We start from the raw sequence: 25,617 nt of genomic DNA on the forward strand, positions 1-25,617 counted from the left end.
AACTGACATACCCCACACCTTAAAAATATTAAACTAGCAGCCCTTTATCTAGTTGTTTACTGTGAATCTAACTAGATACAGGTTCTCTAAGATTTTTCTTAGATTTTTAGATTTATCTTAGATTTTTCCAAGGTGCTCCTGAGGTAGATAGAATCCATAAGCATTAAAACGAAATTCATGCTAATGACTCCTTCTAAAAGGATAAACTGCATGGTTCTAATGTGGAAGCCTGGATTTGGATCTGCTGTAGGACTTTAAATGCCAGGGCTTCTGTTAGTTCCAGTGCGTTCCTGTTCTTACTGCTACGTGAGTGGGGATTGTTTAAGGACACTAAACAAGTTTTGGGGAGGAGGTGCTGCATGCCTGGAACTGGGATACCTCACAGTGTCTTCTGCTTTGCAGACCAAGGCCAAGGCATCCAAGGAAAAATTGAATCCTAATTCTCACTGTCCACCTGCTGCCTCCCTGCTCCCCAACCCCAGCCCATCACTTCAGTGGCTTCCTGTAAAAGGCAGCATTTGTGGGAAAAGCTCTATGTCCACAAGTCTCCATGTCCATGCAGAAGAGTTTGGGGCAGCTGGCTTTGTTTTAGGGCCCAGGCTGACCCATAAATGGGATGAACATTCCAGGTAACCTTTTACTATAAGAAAGGAATAGAGCCTCAGTGCCTCAGGGTTGAGAGCCTGCTCCATAAACCTCTCCCATAATCTGTTCACCCAGGGCAGATCTGCAGTCTGCTGGGTCGTGGAAGAAAAAGCAAAAGCAAACAATAAAACAAAAACAAATAAACATGAGTTTTCCTAACTTTCTTCTGCAGGTATTTTCTTGGATGGGAAGGGAAATGAAAAATCTCATAGAGAGAATGGTTCTCCTTCTTGGCTACTGTTGAAAGTAAGTGTTTACAAGGTTGCGTGATCAGGGATTTAAGGGTGGGATTTTGTCTTAAGCTTCAAAAAGTTGCAAAGATGATACTGTCCCTGCCTCCCAGACCTCCTGACCTGCTCCACTATATGCTTAAATCAAAACAGGGAGCAATCTCCTGAAGCCCTTTGGCTTCAAAGAGGACCCTCAATTCTAGCCACAAAAGACATAGCCCTCATTCTAGAAGCTCCAACCATGCATTTGCAGGAAATTTAGAAAAGCTGGAGTTCAGCCTTTGCTCCTTTCCTGATGTTATTTCTCATTGCCCCTCAAGGGCTATACACAGAACGCAAGGGACTGGCTATTTGGGTGAATTCAGTGAGGACATTGCCAGTTATAACTCATTCTTATCAGTCACAGAAATAGGATTAAGTATCAGACGCATGTGCCAGAATGTGTTAGGCATTGATAGGTTGATAGGATTGTTTTGAAGCTTTTGACCAAAATTAATTATATTTTAATATGTTCTATATATTTTTGTATAGACCCTATCTTATTTAAGCATCACAATAATGCTAAACTTTGGAAAGGGAAAGTATGACTCTCACTATTATACATACAAACACAAAGAGATTAGATGACTTGCCCAAACTCATCTAGCTTTGTTGTTACTAGAGTCAAGACTAGAACACTGATTGCCTAACTTCCAGTTCAGTGCGTGTTCTGCCATTTCAACTTAAGAACAAATATCCTCCAAAAAGTTGCAGTAAATCAGGGTATTAGCAGTCACTGAAGCCCTTCCCTGGGCTCCCATTATAATTATGGGGTCTTCCTCTTTCAAGGCTGAGTCGTCGTTTGCCAAAATGTGCTCCCCCAGATTCACACACAGTTCACGTGTGTGGAACACCACCAGGCACTTTGCATATCATTATCTCAATTCATTCCCCAGTACCTCCATTGAGGATATTATTTACCCATGGTACTGATAAACCGAAGCTCAGAGAAAGCAGATACATTAGTTTAAAATCCTAGAGCTTGTAAGCGGCAGTCGGAGCTGAAACCAGGTCTTCTGATACTCTGATCCTCTTTCTTGATACCCAAGGAATCCAGAAACATTAGCCATAATAGGAACCAAACATAGATCTCCTCAAGACATGAGTAAGTTTGTGGACTTTACCTGCATGAGGCAGATTCTAGTGCTGGCATATCATGTAATACAGTAGAGAACCTTCAGTTTCTCCAAAAGTGGCAACTATCCTTCCCACTGGGTGTCCACACAGAAACACGGGAGCATGCTTACGTGGCACGTTCTGCCCCGCCTCCCCCTGCCAGGGGTTTGATCACAGCTACAGCATCTTGACAGCATATTTAAACCAACTTGCAGTAACTGGCAACAAAGTATCATTCTCTGACAGGCTGCGGGTCCTTGAGCTTCTGCAGACTTTGGAAGAGGGAATCCTTAGCTGAAACATTCAAGAACCAGGGGGTCCCAGAGAGGTATGTAATAAATTCCATTCAGATGTTGGGACTGGTTTTTTCCTCTTTCTTTCTTTCTTTTTTTTTTCAATCACATTCGAAGAGCGAACAAGTTCTTTTCACCTTATCAAGCAAGGTGAGAACATTGCTTCCTTTATTCTTGAGTGGGTCTGCACCAAAGGATTGAGAGGGCTAACAGCATCTGAGTAATTAAGGGTGACATCTGAGTTATCTGAGAGCACTTTGTACATGTGACAGAATTATCTGAATAGGTAAATGGTGTTGCAAATACTTCAGCAAAATCCAATTACAGGCCTCTGAGTCCATTCTAATTTACGGCTCCCACACTGTTTACCTGCAGTATAGGCAGCGCATCCGTTTTGAAATTCTTCTAAGAAACCATGACTGTGCAAATTGGTCCAAAAAATAGCTGAATGTACACATTGCTCTGTTAGAGACAGAAAGGCAGACGTAGACATAAGTACTAAATTTTATCTCATGGCATCTGAGCAGCCTAGATGGCCTGACAGTTTTGTTGTGCTACAATATATGGGTAACGATTGGGTCATTAGATAGCTCACAAAACTCCCCTCCAGCAGCCCAGGCTCTCCTGGGGTTAACTCTTGCTGTGGGACTGGGATGAGGAAATACAGACCTTCCCAAGCTGCAGCTGCAATTGACACCTCCTTTACCCCACACCTGAGCTCCCGCTCCCTGGAAGAGAAACCTGAGCAAAGATAGCCATGGCAGCAGAGAAGGGCTCTCCTTGGCAATGGCTGCTTCTGACTTCAGAACTGTGGGCACTGAGCTAGAAAGCAGTACAGAGAGAGAGGACCAGGAACTAAATGACACTGGGAAATGGGAAACTCAGAGGAGAAAGGACCTGACTTTCTTCCCCTCGAAGACGGGTGCTTTGCAAGGTTCATCTTTTCATCTGGACTGTTGAGTCTCAAAATTTTTAGTCCTTAGACTATTTGAGCAAAACAAGAGTGTCTCACCTATTTACTAAACAAGCCAGCAAACAAACAAACAAAAAACCACTTTTGAGCTGTTTTTGCTGAATCCCTGTGATTATTTGTAGCTCCCTTTAAACATGTTTGTTTTGATGCTTTTAAGTTTTGATTGAAATCCACAGCGGAAAATATTGTTTCAGAGGGAAAAAAAACAAACCACCCAACATACTTCTGTGCCTTGCATACTGACCCAACCCACAGAACAATTGGAAGAATCTTTGCCAATCCACCAGAGATCCCTGGATTCCACTTGGAGAGCCCATCGATCTAAAAAACGACATCTTGATTTCAGAACCCTTCTTTTGATCTGGAGTTATCTATTATTGACCACAGAAAGCTGCTACTGACGATTGCCGGAACAGTATCCTGTAGAGCGCGAGGTGAGCCCAGTGTGGGAAGAAGAAATCTCTTTCTCTTTCTCAGCGGGTGTTTTGGTACAGTGCGATATCTATGCTTAGTATGATATCTGTGAGCTCAATTTCTTCTTCTCTTTTTCTTCCTCTTCTTTTTCCTTTCTCTCCCCTCCTTCCTCTTCCTCATTTTCTTCTACTTTGTTTGTTTCTTCTATAGTAAAAACTTCCCCAAGCCCTCGGTGTCTAAATTATTTTTGCCTGGTACATTCCACTAATAGAAGTTTCGTAATCACAGTTTCTTATTCGGGTGTGAATTTTCCTATATCTGAGCACCCAAATTATTGTAAACGCAGCCGGCCCTTGCCCATGCCTTGTGTACAGTTACCTGATATAGTACCAGAGAAGAGAAGCCTGCAGGTTTGTGCCTTTCACTGTACCAAAATGCAGAGCTCTATTGACATACGTGTAGGAAAGGAGAAGAACCTTCGTGGAGGGAGCAGCCATGTTGCAATGAACCGACAACACAGATAATATGAAGAACAAATCCAGGGAGAAATGAAACCATACGCTGGAAGCATGAAGTTACAATAGTTCCTTTGGTCAAACTGCTCTGAAAATGCAGGAAAAGACTGTCACTCATGTTGAAGGTAGGGCATGTGTCTGCATCTGCTCTGCTTAAACCACAGGGATCTCATTAAGGATCGGGGCACTGACACTGATGGCTTCATTCTGGGCATGACCCTCAGCAGGATGGCCCCATGCAAAGGTAATTAGCAGGAATGGAGGGATCATTATAGCCTTTTGATTTGGTCACCCAAACATCCTGTCAGACAGATGTAGAAAGGAGACCAATCTTTACCTCAAAAGAAGTAAATTGTGGTTGAAGTGTCTGGTTTCAGTCTCTCTTAGCTTGAGGCTTTGAAAAATAGACTTGTGGGTCTAGGAAACCACATACCAGATTCAATTGCTTTGGAGCCCTGAGAATATTCAAGGATATAAGGAAATATATAACGCAATTCAAGACAATTATTTTAATTGGGGGTTTTACTGTCTAGTGCAGTAAGCCTCATTTTGTGTAAGTGGCTCGGGGTTGGAATGCAATCTGGGAAAGGGCTGTTTCTGGTTCTTCAAGACAGTCTGAAGGATTATCAAAAGTTAAAATAACATAAACTTGCCATCTTTCGGTTACACCATGAATCTTTCTCTCTTCCAAGCACTTCTACATATGGGTAAGCATTCTAGCAAAGATGCAGTTACAGTCCAGCATGAGGAAGCAAAGGAGCCCAAGTGTTCAAAGTTGGACAAAAGAGCCAGGACACTAGTCAAAAAGAGAGAAGAGCTATTACAGAAGAGAAATAGAAAATAGAAACCAAAAAGATCAGATGTCGGTGTATGTGTTGGGGTTGGGGGATGGTGGAGGGTAGCAGAGCGTCATCTTTGATTGACATAAGAAAGAATATAGTTCAGGGAGAATGTGCACAAAGACATAGATCATGGCTTGAGAGAAAACTGACTTCAGTTGGGTAGGGAACATTTATTCAGATTTTGGGGAGAAAATTGGAAAGAACTGTAAAGCTAAAGTCTGTATCCAATTTGAATAACTATGCAGCTGGGTCTTGGGGCCAAAGTAGTCCTTAGATCTCCTAGAGGTCTGCATTTGCTCAAAAGGCAGCTCTCTTGAGGAAAAAGAAGACAAATGGGGTCATTGCAGTGGGGGAGAGGTCCATAAGCCCTTCTCATGGCCTGCGCACAGATAGGACACAGCCACAAATTGCCTGCTAGACAGACACCAGTTCTGTCTACATCTGTTCCCGAAACCCATGCTTACAGATTCTTTCTTTATATTCAGGTGTTTTTAAGAAGAATCAGCTTGGAGCAAAAGTACTAAATTCAAAACATTCTAAAACCACAATTTAAATCTTATTTAAAAGATGAGAAGTGTGACTCTTTCATTTGTTTAGAAATAGTCACTGCAGACAGTATCCCATGTGTTTCACTCTTTCCTTGGTTTGTTCTGCTCTCAAGTGCCATCAGGCCTCATTCAATACAGTCAGTAATTGGACTTTTAGAAGAGGGAAAAGTGGTTATTTAAAATTGCCTCCTTGTGTCCTGTAGTTGCACCCTTTGACATTTGCTTCCAGAGAAGCGTATACAGTGATGACTGACTAGGTATCTGCTTTAAGTTAGTTCAACTGTGAAATAAATTAGGAGGCCATCCCCATCCTTAGCATCACTGTAAGTTAGGGACGCAGAGAAAAATTCACTGGACCCTAGTGAAGGCATTCACGGATTAGAGCTTCGGTGTGGTCAGGTGACCTGATTCACAGGTGCAGCAGGCCCTGGTGCACAAAGCTCAGGAATAGGAATTAGGAGACCAGTTTCTAGTCCTGCATCTACTTCTAACAGCCTGTGAGGCCTTAATCTAGTCATTGACCTGCTCAGGGCAGCCATCTTTCCGTGCATAAAATGGGAAGACAAAGACTAGCTTCCCCTACTTGTGGATAAGATGAAAGCTGAAAGTATCTGCCTTAGCTAGGGGAGAGGGAGTGGGGTCAGAGGGAGACAGTTGTGACAGCTGACTTTGTCACTTGATTACTTAATTTTTAAAATCTTGATCTCCCTCTTCGCTGGGATCCTGAATGGTCTGGACACACTTTTATTTTCTTTTAAGTAAAGTTGTTATTGAAAGTTTTTCTGTTTCTATTAGACAAAAAAACCTTCAACTTGACGAATTTTCACCACATAAACACACCCAGGAAACCTAAACCTAGATCTAGAAATAGGACATTACCAGTACCCAGAACCCCCTCATGCCCTCTTTAAGTCCCTTTCTTCCCAAGGGCAACCACTAACCTGACTTCTAACACCATAATCAAGTTTTGCCTGTTTGAGGGTTTATGTATGTGTGTATATACTTTGATGTGTGACTTCCTTTGCTTAATATTATGTTTGTAAGATTCAGTTATGTTATTGCATGTAGTAATATTTTGGGGTTTTTTGGGTTTTTTTTGTTTGTTTGGTTGGTTTTTTTGTTGTTGTTTTTTGGCTGCACCACGCGGCTTGTGGGATCTTAGTTCCCCGACCAGGGATTGAACTCTTTGCCCCCTGCAGTGAAAGGGTAGAGTGCTAACCACTGGACCGCTAGGGAATTCCTACATGTAGTAATATTTTATTTTCATTGCTCTATAATATTTCATGAATTCATATACCGCAATTTATTTATCCATTGCCTTATTGATGGACATTTAGGTTGTTTCCAGTTGGGGACTATTATGAACAGTTCTATTAGGAACATTTATGAACAGTTTTTTGCTGAACATATGAATGCATTTCTATTGGGTATATCTAGAAATGGAATTGCTGAATTATGGGACGTGTGAGTTCTGCTTTAAGAGATACTGCCATTTTTCCAAATTAGTTGCATCATTTTACACTCCCACCAGCCATGTCTGAGATTTCTCCTCAACACTTGGTATTGTCTGTCTTTTACATTTAGCCATTTTGGTGGGAGAGTAGTGGAATGCTTTTTTATTTTAATTTATATTTCCTTGATGACTAATGAAGTTGAGCACGTTTTAATATATTTATCAGACATTTGGATATACTGTTTTGTGAAATAACTTTCAGGTCTTGAACCTATTCTTCTGTCGGGTTGTCTGACACTTTTATTGATCTATAAGTGTTCTTTAAATATTATGGACATTGTTGTGTACATGTTGCAAATATCATTTCCCACAATGCTGTCAAATCATATTGGAGCCTGAGGCAAAGGAAAACTCAGAAATACTGATACCTATCTTTATTTAAAATTATGACATTTTGCTCATCATGGATTTTTATAAATTAACTCTGCTTTTTAAAAATATTGCATAATGTCTTATTTGTTTTGATTACTGAGGGGTTTTTTTGGTGCCCCTTTAAAAATTGTGTCCAAGTTTAGCACCTCACTTGCCTCACCCTAAACCTGGCTCTTATTCTATTCTGTGGCTTGCATTATAGTCTTTCTAGTGTTATTTGTTGAAAAGGAGTTCCTAATTTAAATTAAAATTAATTGAATTGGATTTTTCAAGCTTTTCTTTTATGGTTAGCATCTTTTTTAAAACTTCTGTTTAAGAAATTTTTTCCTACTTAAGTCATAAAGATATTCTCCTATAATTTCTTTTAGAATAGTGCTCTCCAATAGAACTTTCTGCAATGATGGAACTATTCTCTATCTGTGCTGTCCAATATGACAGCCAATATGATGCAGCTATTGAGTACTTGAAATGTGGCCAGTATGTCTGTTGCACTGAATTTTAAATTTTATTTCCTTTAATTAATTTAATTAAATATAGCTAGTGGCAATGTAGTCTGACAACGTTGTCCACCTGGAATTGATTTTAAGATATGCTATAAGGTCATGTCTCCTTTTTTTCTTCCATATGGATATCCAGTTGACCCAGGATCGTGTACTGAAAAGACTGCCAATTCCTTTTATAATTTACCAATATATGTGAATCTGGTTCTGGGATGTCCATTCTTTTTCTATCTATCTATTAGTTCGTCTTTGTGCCAATTCCATGCTGTGTCAAATACTGTAGCTACTATAATGAGACTTAATACATAATAGAATAAGTTTTTCATGTTTCTGGTCTTCCCCAAGAGGTCTTGGCTATTCTTGAACTTCTGCATTTCCACATAAATTTTATTTATTTATTTATTGAAGTATAGTTGACATACAATATTATGTTAGTTTCAGGTGTACAACATAGTGATTTGACATTTAAATACATTATGAAATGATCATCATGATAGGTCTAATAACCATCTGTCACCGTACAAAGATATTACAGTATTATTGACTATATTTCTTATACTGTATATTACATCTTGTGACTTATTTATTTTATAACTGGAATTTTGTCCCTCTTAATCTCCTTCACCTATTTCACCCAACACCCTATACCTGTCCCCTCTGGCAATCAGTTTGTTCTCTGTTTTCTGATACAGTTTGTTCTCTGTATCTATGTCTATTTCTGTTTTGTTTTGTTTGTTTTGTTTTTTAAGATTCCACACGTAAGTGAAAACATATGGTATTTGTCTTTTTCATTCCGACTTATTTCACTTAGCGTAAGTTGTGGCATGTTGTGGCAAATGGCAAGATTTCATTCTTGTTTATAGTTCATGATATTCCATTGTGTATATATACCACATATTCTTTATCCATTCATATATCAGTGGATATTTAGAATGCTTCCACAGCTTGGCTGTCGTAAGTATTGCTGCAATGAACATTATTGTACTGAACATATATTATTCACACGTGTTTCAATTTAGTGGGTTCGTTTCCTTTTGTTTTCCACCCAGAAGTGGAATTGCTAGATCATATGGTAGTTCTATTTTTAATTTTTCGAGGGACCTCCATACTATTTCCCATAGTGGCTGTACCGATTGATATTTGCACTAACAGTCCACAAAGGTTCACTTTTCTCAACATCCTCACCAATTATTGTTATCTGTTGTCTTTTTTTGCTTTATTTTTTTTAACATCTTTATTGGAATATAATTGCTTTACAATGTTGTGTTAGTTTCTTCTGTATAACAAAGTGAATCAGCTAAATGTCTACATATATCCCCATATCTCCTTCCTCTTGCATCTGCCTCCCACCCTCCCTATCCCACCCCTCTAGGTGGTCACAGAGCACCGAGCTGATCTCCCTGTGCTATGCAGCTTCTTACCACTAGCTATTTTACATTTTGTAGTGTATATATCAATGCTACTCTCTCACTTTGTCCCAGTTTACCCTTCCCCCTCCCCATGTCCTCAAGTCCATTCTCTACATCTGCATCTTTATTCCTGTCCTGCCACTAGGTTCATCAGAAACATTTTTTTTTTTAGATTCCATATATATGTGTTAGCATACGGTATTTGTTTTTCTCTTTCTGCCTTACTTCACTCTGCATGACAGACTCTAGGTCCATCCACCTCATTACAAATAGTTCAATTTCGTTTCTTTTTATGGCTGAGTAATATTCCATTGTATATGTGTGGTACACCTTCTTTATCCATTCATCTGTCAAGGGACACTTAGGTTGCTTCCATGTCCTGACTATTGTAAACAGTGCTGCACTGACCATTGTGGTACATGTCTCTTTTTGAATTATGATTTTCTCAGCGTGTATGCCCAGTAGTGGGATTGCTGGATCATATAGTAGTTCTATTTTTAGTTTTTTAAGGAACCTCCATACTGTTCTCCATAGTGGCTGTATCAATTTACATTCCCACCAACAGTGCAAGAGTGTTCCCTTTTCTCCACACCCTCTCCAGCATTTATTGTTTGTAGATTTTTTTTGATGATGGCCATTCTGACTAGTGTGAGGTGATACCTCATTGTAGTTTTCATTTGCATTTCTCTAATGATTAGTGATGTTAAGCATCCTTTCAGGTCTTTGTTGGCAATCGGTATATCTTCTTTGGAGAAATGTCTATTTAGGTCTTCTGCCCATTTTTGGATTGGGTTGTTTGTTTTTTTGATATTGAGCTGCATGAGCTGCTTGTATATTTTGGAGATTAATCCTTTGTCAGTTGCTTTGTTTGCAAATATTTTCTCCCAATCTGAGTGTTGTCTTTTCCTCTTGTTTATGGTTTCCTTTGATCTGCAAAAGGCTTTAAGTTTCATTAGATCCCATTTGTTTATTTTTGTTTTTATTTCCATTTCTCTAGGAGGTGGGTCAAAAAGGATCTTGCTATGATTTATGTGATAGAGTGCTCTGCCTATGTTTTCCTCTAAGAGTTTGATAGTGTCTGGCCTTAGGTTTAGGTCTTTAATCCATTTTGAGTTTACTTTTGTATACAGTGTTAGGAAGTGTTCTAATTTCATTCTTTTACATGTAGCTGTCCAGTTTTCCCAGCACCACTTATTGAAGAGACTGTCTTTTCTCCACTGTATATTCTTGTCTCCTTTATCAAAGAGAAGCTGACCATATGTGCATGGGTTTATCTCTGGGCTTTCTATCCTGTTCCATTGATCTATATTTCTGTTTTACTGCCAGTACCATACTGTCTTGATTACTGTAGCTTTGTAGTATAGTCTAAAGTCAGGGAGGCTGATTCTTCCAGCTCTGTTTTTCTTTCTTAAGATTGCTTTGCCTTTTTGGGGTCTTTTGTGTTTCCATACAAATTGTGAAATTTTTTGTTCTGGTTCTGTGGAAAATGCCATTGGTAGTTTGATGGGGATCGCATTGAATCTGTAGATTGACTTTGGTGTATAGTCATTTTCACAATGTTGATTCTTCCAATCCAAGAACATGGTATATCTCTCCACCTTTTTGTATCATCTTTAATTTCTTTCATCAGTGTCTTATAGTTTTCTTTATACAGGTCTTTGTTTCCTTAGGTAGGTTTATTCCTAGGTATTTCATTCTTTGTGTTGCAGTGGTAAATGAGAGTGTTTCCTTAATTTCTCTCAGATTTTTCATCATTAGTGTATAGGAATGCAAGAGATTTCTGTGCATTAATTTTGTATCCTGCTACTTTACCAGATTCATTGATTAGCTCTAGTAGTTTTCTGGTAGCATCTTTAGGATTCTCTATGTATAGTATCATGTCATCTGTAAAGAGTGACAGCTTTACTTCTTCTTTTCCTTCTCTGATTGCCATGGCTACAACTTCCAAAACTATGTTGAATAACAGTGGTGAGAGTGGGCAACCTTGTCTTCTTCTTGATCTTAGAGGAAATGGTTTCAGTTTTTCACCATTGAGAATGATGTTTGCAGTGGGTTTGTCATATATGGCCTTTATTGTGTTGAGGTAGGTTCCCTCTATGCCTACTTTCTGGAGAGTTTTTGTCATGAATGGGTATTGAATTTTGTCGAAAGCTTTTTCTGCATCTATTGAGATTGTCATATGGTTTTTATCCTTCAGTTTGTTAATATGGTGTATCACATTGATTGATTTGTGTATATTGAAGAATTCTTTCATTCCTGGGATAAACCCCACCTGATCATGGTGTATGATCCTTTTAATGTGCTGTTGGATTCTGTTTGCTAGTATTTTATTCAGGATTTTTGCATCCATGTCCATCAGTGATATTGGCATGTAATTTTCTTTTTTTGTGACAACTTTATCTGGTTTTGGTATCAGGGTGATGGTGGCCTCGTAGAATGAGTTTGGGAGTGTTCCTCCTGCTATAGTTTGCAAGAGTTTGAGAAGGTCGGTGTTAGCGCTTCTCTAAATGTTTGATAGAATTCACCTGTGAAGCCATCTGGTCCTGGGCTTTTGTTTGTTAGAAGATTTTAATCACAGTTTCAATTTCAGTGCTTGTGATTGGTCTATTTATATTTTCTATTTCTTCCTTGTTCAGTCTTGGCAGGTTGTGCTTTTCTAAGAATTTGTCTATTTCATCCAGGTTGTCCATTTTATTGTCATATAGTTGCTTGCAGTAATCTCTCATGATCCTTTTATTTCTGCAGTGTTAGTTGTTACTTCTTTTTCGTTTCTAATTCTGTTGATTTGAATCTTCTTCCTTTTTTTCTTGTTGAGTCTGGCTAATGGTTTATCAATTTTGTTTATCTTCTCAAAGCACCACCTTTTAGTTTTATTGATCTTCGCTATTGTTTCCTTCATTTCTTTTTCACTTCTTTCTGATCTGATCGTTATGATTTCTTTCCTCCTGCTAACTTTGGGGTTTGTTGGTTCTTCTTTCTCTAATTGTTTTAGGTGTAAGGTTAGGTTGTTTATTTGAGATATTTCCTATTTCTTGAGGTAGGCTTGTATAGCTATAAACTTCCCTTCTTAGAACTGCTTTTGCTGCATCCCGTAGGTTTTGGGTCATCATGTTTTCATTGTCATTTGTTTCTAGGTATTTGTTGATTTCCTCTTTGATTTCTTCAATGATATCTTGGTTATTTAGTAGTGTATTGTTTAGCCTCCATGTGTTTGTATTTTTTACAGTTTTTTTCCTGTAATTGATATCTATTCTCATAGCGTTGGGGTTGGAAAAGATACTTAATATGATTTCAGTGTTCTTAAATTTACCAAGGCTTGATTTGTGGCCCAAGATATGATCTATCCTGGAGTTCCATGAGCACTTGAGAAGACAGTGTATTCTGTTGTTTTTGGATGGAATGTCCTATAAATATCAATGAAGTCCATCTTGTCTAATGTGTCATTTAAAGTTTGTGTTTCCTTATTTATTTTCATTTTGGGTGATCTGTCCATTGGTGAAAGTGGGATGTTAAAGTCCCCTACTATTATTGTGTTCCTGTCAATTTCCCCTTTTATGGCTGTTAACATTTACCTTATGTATTGAGGTGCTCCTATGTTGGGTGCATAAATATTTACAATTGTTATATCTTCTTCTTGGATTGATCCCTTGCTCATTATGTAGTGTCCTTCTTTGTCTCTTGTAATAGTCTGTATTTTAAAGTCTATTTTGTCTGATATGAGAATTGCTACTCCAGCATTCTTTTGATTTCCATTTACATAGAATATATTTTTTTTTTTTTTTTTTTTTTTTTTTGCGTTACGTAGGCCTCTCACTGCTGTGGCCTCTCCCATTGTGGAGCACAGGCTCCAGACGCACAGGCTCAGCAGCCATGGCTCACAGGCCTAGCCGCTCCGTGGCATGTGGGATCTTCCCGGACCGGGACACAAACCCATGTCCCCTGCATCGGCAGGCGGACTCTCAACCACTGTGCCACCAGGGAAGCCCTGCATAGAATATCTTTTTCCACCTCTTCACTTTCAGTCTCTATGTGTCCCTAGGTCTGAAGTGGGTCTCTTGTAGACAACACATATACAGGTCTTACTTTTGTATCCATTCAGCCAGTCTTTTGGTTGGAGCATTTAATCCATTTACATTTAGGTAATTATTGATATGTATGTTCCTATTACCATTTTCTTAATTGTTTTGGGTTTGTTTTTGTAGGTCTTTTCCTTCTCTTGTGTTTCCTGCCTAGAGAAGTTCCTTTAGTATTTATTGTAAAGCTGGTTTGGTAGTGCTGAATTCTCTTAACTTTTGCTTGTCTGTAACGGTTTTAATTTCTCTGTCGAATCTGAATGAGATCCTTGCTGGGTAGAGTAATCTTGGTTGTAGGTTCTTCCCTTTCATCATTTTAAATATGTCCTGCCACTCCCTTCTGGCTTGCAGAGTTTCTGCTGAAAGATCAACTGTTAACCTTATGGAGATTCTCTTGTATATTATTTGTTGCTTTTCCCTTGCTGCTTTTAATACTTTTTCTTTGTATTTAATTTTTGATAGTTTGATTAATGTGTGTCTTGGCATGCTTCTCCTTGGATTTATCCTGTATGGGACTCTCTGCGCTTCCTGGACTTGATTGACTATTTCCTTTCCCACGTTAGGGAAGTTTTCAACTATAATCTCCTCAAATATTTTCTCAGACCCTTTCTTTTTCTCTTCTTCTTCTAGGACCCCTATAATTCAGATGTTGGTGCATTTAATATTGTCCCAGAGGTCTCTGAGACTGTCCTCAATTCTTTTCATTCTTTTTTCTTTATTCTGCTCCACAGCAGTTATTTCCGCTATTTTATCTTCAGGTCACTTTTCCATTCTTCTGCCTCAGTTATTCTGCTATTGATTCCTTCTAGAGAATTTTTAATTTCATTTATTGTTTTGTTCATCATTGTTTGTTTGCTCTTTAGTTCTTCTAGGTCCTTGTTAAATGTTTCTTGTGTTTTCTCCATTCTATTTCCAAGATTTTGGATCATCTTTACTATTATTACTCTGAATTATTTTTCAGGTAGGCTGCCTATTTCCTCTTCATTTGTTTGGTCTGGTGGGTTTTTACCTTGCTCCTTCATCTGCTGCATATTTCTCTATTGTCTCATTTTGTTTAACTTACTGTGTTTGGGGTCTCCTTTTTGCAGACTGCAGGTTTGCCGTTCCCGTTGTTTTTGGTGTCTGCCCCCAGTGGGTGAGGTTGGTCCAGTGTGTTGTGTAGGTTTCTTGGTGGAGGGGACTGGTGCCTGTGTTCTAGTGGGTGGGGCTGGATCTTGTCTTTTTGGTGGGCAGGGCCATGTCTGGTGATGTGTTTTGGGGTGTCTGTGAACTTAGTATGATTTTAGCCAGCTCTCTGCTAATGGTTGGGGTTGTGCTCTTGTCTTGCTAGTTGATTGGCACTGGGCGACCAGCACCAGGGCTTGCTGGCCGTTGGGTGGAGCTGGGTCTTAGTGTTGAGATAGAGGTCTCTGGGAGAGCTCTCACAGATTGATATTATGTGGGGCTGGGAAGTCTCTGGTGGTCCAATGTCCTGAACTCAGCTCTCCCTCCTCAGAGGCTCAGGCCTGACACCAGGCTGGAGCACCAATACCCTGTTAGCCACATGGCTCAGAAGGAAAGGGAAAAAAAAAAGAAAGAAAAAAATTATTAAAATAAAAAATAATAATAAAAGAAGAGAGCAACCAAACCAATAAACAAATCCACCAATGATAACAAGTGCTAAAAACTATACTAAGATAAACATAAAAGTCAGAAACAAATCAGTCATAGACAGCAGACCCCAAGACTTCAATTGCTCCCAAAGTCCACCACCTCAATTTTGTGGTGATTCGTTGTCTATTCAGTTATTCCACAAATGCAGGGTACATCAAGTTGATTGTGGGGATTTAACCTGCTGCTCCTGAGGCTGCTGGGAGAGATTTCCTTTTCTCTTCTTTGTTCACACAGCTCTTGGGGTTCAGCTTTGGTTTTGGCTCCACCTCTGTGTGTAGGTCACCCTCAGGCATCTGTTCCCACCCAGACAGGACAGGGTTAAAGGAGCAGCTGACTAGGGGGCTCTGGTTCACTCAGGCCAGGGAGAGGGAGGGGTACAGTAGTTATAATTGGAATGCGGGGCAAGCCTGCAGTGGCAGAGGCCAGCGTGATGTTGCAACAACCTAAGGTGCACCGTGTGTTCTCCCAGAGAACTTGTCCCTGGATCACGGAACCCTGGCAGTGGCGAGCTGCACAGGCTCCTGGGGGGCTGTGGAGAGTGACCTGTGCTTGCACACAGGATTCTTGGTGGCTGCAGCAGCAGCATTAGCCTTTCATGCCCGTCTCTGGGGTCCAAGCTGATAGGCATGGCTTGCACCCATCTCTGGAGCTCATTTAGGTGGTGCTCTGCCTTCTGTGGGCAGACAGGGAAGGAATCCCCTCCCCTCGTGCACCCCGAAACAATGGTCATTTGCCTCTTAGGCAGGTCCAGACATTTTCCCGGACTCCCTCCCAGCTAGCAGTGGCCCACTAGCCCCCTTCAGGCTGTGTTCATACAGCCAATCCCAGTCCTCTCCCTGGGATATGACCTCTGAAGCCCGAGCCTCAGCTCCCAGCCACCAGCCGCCCCGGTGGGTGAGCAGACAAGCCTCTCAGGCTGGTGAGTGCTGGTCGGCACCAATCCTCTGTGGGGGAATCTCTTCGCTTTGCCCTCTGCACCCCTGTTGCTGTGCTCTCCTCTGTGGCTCCAAAGCTTCCCCTCCCGCCCACCCTCTGTCTCCACCAGTGAAGGGTCTTCCTAGTGTGTGAAAACTTTTCCTTCTTCACAGCTCCCTCCCAGAGGTGCAGGTCCCATCCCTATTTTGTCTGTTTTTTCTTTTTTCTTTTGCCCTACCCAAGTACATGGGGATTTTCTTGCCTTTTGTGAAATCTGATGTCTTCTGCCAGCGTTCAGTAGGTGTTCTGTAGGAGTTGTTCCACATACAGATGTATTTTTGATGTATTTGTGGGGAGGAAAGTGATCTTCATGTCTTACTCCTCCGTCATCTTGAAGGTCCCCCCGTTGTCTTTTTGATGATAGTGATTCTGACAGGTGAGAGGTATTTCATCAGTTTTGATTTCCATTTCCTTGATGATTAGTGATGTTGAGCATCTTTTCATGTATCTGTTGGTCATCTGTATGTCTTCTTTGGAAAAATGTCTATTCAGGTCCTCTGACCATATTTTAATTGTTTTTTTTTTTTTTTGAGTTGTATGAGTCTTTTGTATATTTTGAATATTAACCCCTTATCAGATATACTGTTTGCAAATATCTTCTCCCATTCAGTAGGCTGCCTTTTTGCTTTGTTGAAAGTTTCCTTTGCAGTGCAAAAGCTTATTAGTTTGTTGTAGTCTCATTTGTTTATTTTTGCTTTTGTTCTCCTTGCCTGAGGAAACAGATCCAAGAAAAGTATTACTAAGACCAGTGTCAAAGAGTTCACTACCTGTGTTTTCTTCTAGGAGGTTTATGATTTCAGGTAAGTCTTTAATCCATTTTGAATTTATTTTTGTATATGGTGTAAGAAAATGGTCCAGTTTGATTCTTTTGCATGTAGCTGTCCAGTTTTCCAACACCATTTATTGAAGAAGCTGTCTTTTCCCCATTGTATATTCTTGCCTCCTTTGTCATAGATTAATTGACCATATAAGTATGGATTTATTTCTGGGCTCTCTATTCTCTACCATTGATATATGTGTCTGTTTTTGTGCCAGTACCATAGTGTTTTGATTGCTATAGCTTTGTAGTATAGTCTGAAATCAGGGACCTTGATACCTCCAGCTTCGTTCTTCTTTCTCAGATTGCTTTGGCTATTCAGGATCTTTCATGATTCATACAAATTTTAGAATTATTTGTTCTAGTTCTATGAAAAATGCCATTGGTATTTTGATAAGGATTGCATTGAATCTGTAGATCACTTTGGGTAGTATGGATATTTTAACAATTAATTATTCAAATTCATGAGCATGGTGTATCTTTCCATTTATTTGTGTTGTCTTCAATTTCCTCCCTCAGTGTCTTATAGATTTCAGAATACAGGTCTTTCACCTGCTTGGTTAAATTTATTCCTGAGTATTTTATTCTTTTTGATAAAACCATAAATGGGATTGTTTTCTTAATTTCTCTTTCTGATAGATAGTTATTAGTGTGTAGAAACTCAACAGATCTCTGTGTATTAATTTTGTATCCTGCAACTTTACTGAATTTATTTATTAGTGCTAGCAATTTTTGGTGGAGTCTTTAGGGTTTCCTATATATAGTATCATGTCATATGAAAACAGTGACAGTTTTACTTCTTCCTTTCCAATTTGGATGTCCTTTATTCCTTATTCTTATCTGATTGCTGTGGCTAGAAACTCCAATAGTGTGGTTGAATAAAAGTGACAAGAGTGGGCATCTTTGTCTTGTTCCTGATCTTAGAGGAAATGATTTCTGCTTTTCACCATTGAGTATGATGTTAGCTATGGGTTTGTCATATATGGCCTTTATTATGTTGAGGTATGTTCCCTCTATATCCACTTTGTTGAGAATTTTTATAATATATGGATGTTGAATTTTGTCAGAAGGTTTTCTCCATTTTTAAGAGGATCATATGATTTTTATCTTTTGTTTTGTTAATGTGGTGTAGCACATTGATTGATTTGCAGATATCAAACCATCCTTGCTCTTCTGGGATAAATTCCACTAGATAATGGTGTATGATCCTTTTAATGTATGGTTGAATTCAGTTTTCCTGCATTTTGTTGAGTGTTTTTGCACCTATATTCATCAGGGATATGACCTGTAATTTCCCTTTTTTGTGATGTTTTGTCTGGTTTTGGTATCAGGGTAATGCTGACCTTATAGGATGAGTTTAGCAGCATTCCTTCCTCATCAATTTTGGAATAGTTTGAGAAAGATAGGTATTAACTCTTCTTTAAATGCTTGGTAGAATTCACCTGTGAAGCTGTGTGTTATTTTGTTTGTTGGAAGTTTTTTTATTACTGAATCAATTTAATTGCTAGTAATGTCTGTTCAGATTTTCTGTTTCTTCTGATTCAGTCTTCGGAAGATATGTTTCTAGGAATTTATCCATTACTTCTAGGTTGTCCAATTTGTTGTCATATAATTGTTCATAGTAATCTCTTATGATCCTTTGTACTTCTGTGATGTCAGTTGTAAATTATCCTCTTTCATTTCTGATTTATTTACTTATTTGAGCCCATTCTCTTTTTTTTTCTTGATGATTCTGGCTAAAGATTTATCAATTTTGTTTAACTTTTCAAAGAACTAGCTCTTAGTTTCATTAATCTTTTCTAGTTTTTGCCTCTATTTCATTTATTTCCACTATGATCTTTATTATTTCCTTCCTTCTACTAACTTTGGTGGTGGTGGGGTTGTTCTTTTTATTGTTCTTTTAGGTGTAAGGTTAGATTGTTTATTTGAGATTTTTCTTGTTTCCTGACATGGGCATGTATCACTATAAACTTCCCACTTTGAACTGCCTTTGCTGTGTTCCATAGATTTTGCAGTATTGCGTTTCCATTATTATTTGTCTCCAGCGTTTTTGTTCTCTTTGATTTCTTCAGTGATCCATTGGCTGTTTAGTACCATGTTGTTTAGACTCCATGTGTTTGTGTTTCTTCTAGTTTTTTTTCTTGTAATCGATTTCTAGTCACATACTGTTGTGGTCAGGAATGATGGTTGAGGGCTTCCCTGGTGGCGCAGTTGTTGAGAGTCTGCCTGCCGATGCAGGGGACATGGGTTCGTGCCCCGGTCTGGGAAGATCCCACGTGCTACGGAGCAGCTAGGCCCGTGAGCCATGGTCACTGAGCCTGCGCGTCCGGAGCCTGTGCTCCTCAATGGGAGAGGCCACAACAGTGAGAGGCCCGCATACCGCCAAAAAAAAAAAAGAAAAGAAATGAAATGATGGTTGATAGGATTTCAGTCTTCCTTAATTTATTGAGACTTGTTTTGTGGCCTAACATGTGATCTATCCTGGAGTATGTTTCATGTGCATTTGAAAAGAATGTGTGTTCTGCCGTTTTTGGATGGAATATTCTTTATATATCTACTAGGTTCATTGGTATAAAGTGTAGTTTAAGGCCAAAGTTTCCTTACTGTTTTTCTTTCTGGATGATCTATCCTCTGATGTAAGTGGGGTGTTAAAGTCCCCTACCATTATTGAATTCCTGTCAATTCCTTCCTTTATGTCTGCTAATATTTGCTTTATGTATTTAGGTGCTCCTATGTTGGTGCATATATATTTACAAGTGTTATATCTTCTTTTTGGAGTGATTCCTTTATCATTATGTAATGCCCTTCTTTATCTCTTGTTACAGTCTTTGTTTTAAAGTCTATTTTGCCTGTTATAAATATTGCTACCCAAGCTTTCTTTTTTGTTTCCATTTGCATGGAATATATTTTTCTGTCCCCTCACTTTTAGTGTGTGTGTCTTTAGATCTGAAGTGAGTCTCTTCTAGGCAGCATATATGTGGCGGTTGTTTTTTTTTTTTTTTTTTTTGTGGCGGTTGTTTTTTTATCCATTCAGCCACCCTGTGTCTTTTGAGTGGAACGTATAGTCCATTTACATTTAAATTAATTATTGATAGGTATATACTTATTGCCATTTTTTAAATTGTTCTCTGTAATTTTTATTGATCTCTATTCCTTTCTTTTTCTCTTGCTCTCTCCCCTTATGATTTGATTCCTTTCTTTAGTGTTACATTTATATTTCTTTCTCTTTATATTTTGTGTGTTCTTCATTGGTTTTTGGCTCATGGTTACCATGAGGTTCTTATATAACAACCTATGTATTTAGCAGTCTATTTTAGGTTGATGGTCACTTAAGTATGAGTGCACTCTAAAAACACTACATTTTAACATCTCCCCCTGACACTTTATGTTTTTAACTTCATATTTTACATCTTTTTGTGTGTATACCTTTACTAATTATTGTAGATATATATGATTTTACTAGTTTTGTCTTTTAGCCTTCATACTAGCTATGCAGGTTGTTGATCCACGACATTTACTATATGTTTGCCTCTATTGGTGAGATTTTTTTCTTTCATAATTTTTGTATTTCTAGTTATGACCTTTCTTTTCTGTTTAAAGAAGTCCCTTTAATATTTCTTATAAGTTCAGTTTAGTGGTGATAAACTCCTTTACTTTTGCTTGTCTGGGAAGCTCTTTGTCTCTCCATCAATTCTGAATGATAACCTTGCCAAGTAGAGTATTGCTGGTTGTAAGTTTTTTCCTTTCAGCACTTTGAATATGTTTGCTACTCCCTCTGGCCTGTAAAGTTTCTGCTGAAAAGTCACCTGGTAGGCTTATGGGGACTCCCTTGTATTTAACTAGTTGTTTTTCTCTTGCTGCTTTTAATTCTCTCTTTATCTTTTACTTTTGACATTTTAGTTATAATGTGTCTTGGTGTGTTTCTCTTTGGGGTCATTGTTTGGGACTCTTTGTGATTCCTGGAGTTGGGTGTTTGTTTTCTTTGCAATGTCAGGAAGTTTTCAGCCATTATCTCTTCAAATAGGTTTCCTGTCCCTTTCTCTCTTGCTTCTCCTTCTGCGACCCCTATAATGTGAATGTTAGTATGCTTGATGTTGTCCTAGAGGTCCCTTAAACTATCCTCATTTTTTGTTGTTGTTGTTTCTTTTTTCTTTCTGCTGGTCTGTTGGGTGATTTCCACTACCCTGTCATCCAGATCACTGATCCATTCTTCTGCATAATCTAATCTGCTGTTGGTTCCCTCTAGTATGATTTTCGTTTCAGTTATTGCATTCTTCAGCTCTGATTGGTTCTTCTTTATATTTTCTCTTCCTGTTGAAGTTCTCATTGTGTTCCTCCATTCTTTTCCTAAGTTCAATGAGCATCTTTATATCGTTACTTTGAATTCTTTATCTGGAAGGTCGCTTTATCTCCATTTTACTCCATTTTCTTTTCTGAGGTTTGTCTTGTTCTTTTGTTTGGAAAATATTCTTTTGTTTTCTCATTTTGCCCAATTCTCTGTGTTTGTTTCTATGTATTAGGTAAATCAGCTACATCTCGTGTTCTTAATGGAGTGTCTTTATGTAGGAAGTGTCCTGTGGGGCCCAGTAGTATGGACCACCACCCCACCCTAGCAGGTTTTTATTCTTTTTTTAAATGAGTACCCTACAGTACCCTATGAGTATCATGAATCAAATAGGAACTTTTCTATCTCCCAGACAATGTAAGGATCTAAAAACACTTTAAGTTCAATTATCCAACACACACACACACACACACACACATACATCCCTTGTGTTCTCAGGGCCATATATTTTAAAATTTATACTTCAAATATAGTTTTATATAAATTTTATTTGTATTTTTGTTATTGTCATTGCCATTGTTTTATACAATCAGTATTAAATTTACCCATTGTCTTTAACTTTATGTTGCTCTGTATTTTTCTTTTCAGTTTTGTGCTTTTCCTTTTTCCTTCCACCTGAAAAATACCTTTTTAGCATTTCTTTTTTTTTTTTTTTTTTTGCAGTACGCGGGCCTCTCACTGTTGTGGCCTCTCCCGTTGCGGAGCACAGGCTCCGGATGCGCAGGCTCAGCGGCCATGGCTCACGGGCCCAGCCGCTCCGCGGCATGTGGGATCTTCCAGGACTGGGGCACAAACCCATGTCCCCTGCATCGGCAGGTGCACTCTCAACCACTGCACCACCAGGGAAGCCCTTTAGCGTTTGTTTTAGTGTGAGTCTACTGGTGACAAATTTTGCAGTTTTTCTTTTTCTGAAACTGTATTTCCATCTTCATTTCTCAAAAATCATTTTGCTGAGTGTAGAATTCTAACTTGACAGTCATTTTATTTCATTTTGAAGATATTTTCGCATTGTTTTCTGGCTTCTGTTTCCTTGAGAAGTCAGCTGTCAGTCTTAGTTTTGGTCTTTTGCAAGTAAATTGAGTTTTTTCTCATTCTAATTTTAAGATTTTTCTCTTGGTCTTTGGTTTTTAACAGATTTACTATAATTAGCCTTGGTGTAAATTTATTCTGCTTAGGCCTTGGGATATTTCTTGAATCTGTGTCTGGATAAAGATATCAAAAATATAAAGATAAAAACTTTAGAAAATACTCAATATTCTCAAATAGTGCTTTTGCCCCATTATCTCACTTCTAACCTACTAGGATTACAACCTTTTAGTATGTCCCATATGTCTCTTACACTCTTTTCTATATATCTCATCATCTTGTATCTCCACGTAATTCTTTTTTTAAATTGAGATATAATTTACATACTATGGAATTCACCAATTATAAGTGATTCAATGATTTTCACCAAATTTAAATAATTGTGCAACGATTAGAACTTTTCTATCACCAAAAAGTTTCCTCATATCCATTTGCAGTTATTCCTACTTCTGCTACTTCCAGCCCTAGGCAACCACTAATTTCCTTTTATCCCCCTAATTTTTTTTTTTTTTTTTTTTTTTTTGGCTGCATTGGGTCTTCGTTGCTGTACACGGGCTTTCTCTAGTTGTGGCAAGTGGGGGCTACTCTTTGTTACCATGCATGGGCTTCTCCCTGCAGTGGCTTCTCTTGTTGCAGAGCACGGGCTCTAGGTGAGCAGGCTTCAGTAGTTGTGGCATGCAGGCTCAGTAGTTGTGGTGCATGGGCTTAGTTGCTCCACAGCATGTGGGATCTTCCAGGAACAGGGATTGAACCCATGTCCCCTACATTGGCAGGAGGATTCTTAACCACTGAGCCACCAGGGAAGTCCCTCCCCCTAATTTTTTTGTGGTAAAATACACATAACATAAGATTTACCAGCTTGGGACTTCCCCAGTGTTCCAGTGGTAAAGAATCTGCCTTCCAATGCATGGGGTGCAGGTTTGATCCTTGGTCAGGGAACTAAGATCCCATGTGCTGCGGGGCAACTAAGCCTGCATGCCACAACTAATGAACTCGCATATCTTGAGACAGCCTACATGCTACAAACTACAGAGCCTATGCACCCTGGAGCCCGCATGCCACAACTACAGAACCCACGTGCCCTGGAGTCTGCGTGCCACAACTAAAGAGAGAAAAACCTGCATGCCACAACTAGAGAGAAGCCTGTGTGCCGCAACAAAGAGCCCACATGCCACACTGAAAGGATCCCACATGCCTCAACAAAGATTCCACGTGCTGCAACTAAGACCCAACACAGCCAAAAAAATAAAGAAAATAAATAAATAAAATTAATAAATATTTTTTTAAAAAGATTTACCAGCTTATCCATTTTTAAGTATATAGTTCAATGATGTTAAATACATTCATAATGCTGTGAAACCATTTCCAATATCCATCTCCATAAATCTTTTCATCTTGTAAACAGTGAAACTCTATACCCATTAAATGATAACTCCACATTGCACCTCATCCAAACCCCTGGCAACCATCATTCTACTTCTGTCTCTGTGGTTTTGACTACTCTCAGTACCTCATATACGTGGAATTATACAATATTTGTCTTTTTGTGACTGGCTTATTTCACTGAACATAATGTCCTCAAGGTTCATCCATGTTGTAGCTTAGGTCAGAATTTCCTTCCTTTTAAATGTCAAATAATTCATTTTTATGTATATATCACCTTTAACTTATCCATTAATCTGTTGATGAACACTTGGGTTGCCTCCATAATTTAGCTGTTGTGAACAATGCTGCTATGGAGTACAAATACCTCTTTGAGACTCTACCTTCAGTTCTTTTGGGTACATGTTCATAAGTGAAATTGTTGAATCCTATGGAAATTCTATTTTTAATTTTTTGAGGAACCACCACACTGTTTTACACAGTGGCTGTACCATTTTACATTCCCACCAATAGTGCACAAGTGTTCCAATTTACCCACATTCTTTCCAGCACTTGTTATTTTCTGTTTTTAATAGTAGCCATCCTAATGGGTGTGAACTATCTCACTATAGTTTTGATTTTTATTTCCCTAATGATTAGTGGTGAGCACATTTTCATGTGCTTATTGCCCATTTATATATCTTCTTTGAGGAAATGACTATTCAAATCTGTTGCCCATTTTTTAATTTGTTGTTGTTGAGTTTTAGGAGTTCTCCCTATATTCTAGATATTAATCTTTTAATAGACATATGATTTGCAAATATTTTCTCCCATTCTGCAGGTTGCCTTATTACTCTGTTGATATTGGCTTTTGATACACAAAATCTTTTAATTTTATGAAGTCCATTTTGTCTGTTTTTTCTCTTGTTGCCTATATTTTTCGTGTCATATCCAAGAAATCATTACCAAATCCAATACCATGAAGCTTTTTTCCCTGCTTTCTTCTAAGAGTTTTATAGTTTTAGGTCTTCACAGTTAGTCTTTGATTCAGTTTTAGTTAATTTTTGTATATGGTGTTCGGAAAGGTCCAACTTCATTCTTTTGCATCATGGATATCCAGTTTTCCCAGCACCATTTGTTGAAAAGACTATTTCCCCATGGAATGGTCTTGACACCATTGTCAAAAATCAAATATCATATATGTGAAGGTATATTTCTGAGCTCTCTATTCTATCATTGTTTTATATGTCCATCTTTGTGCCAGTACCACACTGTTTTGATTACTGTATCTTTGTAGTAAGTTTTGAAGTTAGCAAGTATGGGTCCTCCAGCTTTTTTCTTCTTTTTCAAGATTGTTTTGGCTATTTGAGTCTCTTGATAATCCATATGAGTTTTAGGATGCTTTTTTTATTTCTGCAAAAAATGTTTTTGGGATTTTGATAGGAACTGCATTGAATCAGTAGAGTGCTTTGGGTAGTATTGACATCTTAGCAATATAAAGTCTTCCAATCCATGAACATGGGATGTGTTGCCATTTATTTAATTTCTTTCAGCAATGTTTTGTAGTTTTCTTTGCACAAGTGAGTATTCTTTTTGATGCTATTTATTCTTCTTGATGCTATTGTAAATGGAATTGTTTTTGTAATTTCTTTTTCAGATTATTCATTTTTAGTGTCTAGAAATGCAACTTAGTTTTGTGTGTTGATTTTTTATCTTTCTACTTTGCTGAATCATGTATTAGTTCTAACAGTTCTTTTTTTAAATATTTATTTATTTTCCTTTTTTTTTTTTGGCTGCATCAGGTCTTTAGTTGTGGCACACGGGATCTTCATTGAGGTATGTTGGATCTTTTCTCGTTACAGTGTGCAGTCTCTTCGTTGTGGCACTCAGGCTTCTC

The 25,617-nt window shown here is 38.5% G+C and overlaps 1 protein-coding gene across 2 annotated transcripts in view; it reads left to right on the top strand.

The window, feature by feature from the left end:
- Positions 1–25,617, top strand: part of LOC109552655 (agouti-signaling protein) — a 196,710-nt gene that overhangs the window by 106,938 nt on the left and 64,155 nt on the right. Inside the window, exons 6-8 of one of the 2 annotated variants that reach the window (XR_012326272.1) lie at positions 818–891; positions 2,277–2,358; positions 3,491–3,726. The gene's annotated coding sequence lies outside the window, so the exon portion shown is untranslated. Of the gene's footprint in view, positions 1–817; positions 892–2,276; positions 2,359–3,490; positions 3,731–25,617 lie in introns of those variants that run through there. The other variant, XM_073792897.1, reaches the window with a different exon arrangement.

Source organism: Tursiops truncatus, chromosome 15 (assembly GCF_011762595.2).
Source record: "Tursiops truncatus isolate mTurTru1 chromosome 15, mTurTru1.mat.Y, whole genome shotgun sequence".
NCBI lineage: Eukaryota > Metazoa > Chordata > Mammalia > Artiodactyla > Delphinidae > Tursiops > Tursiops truncatus.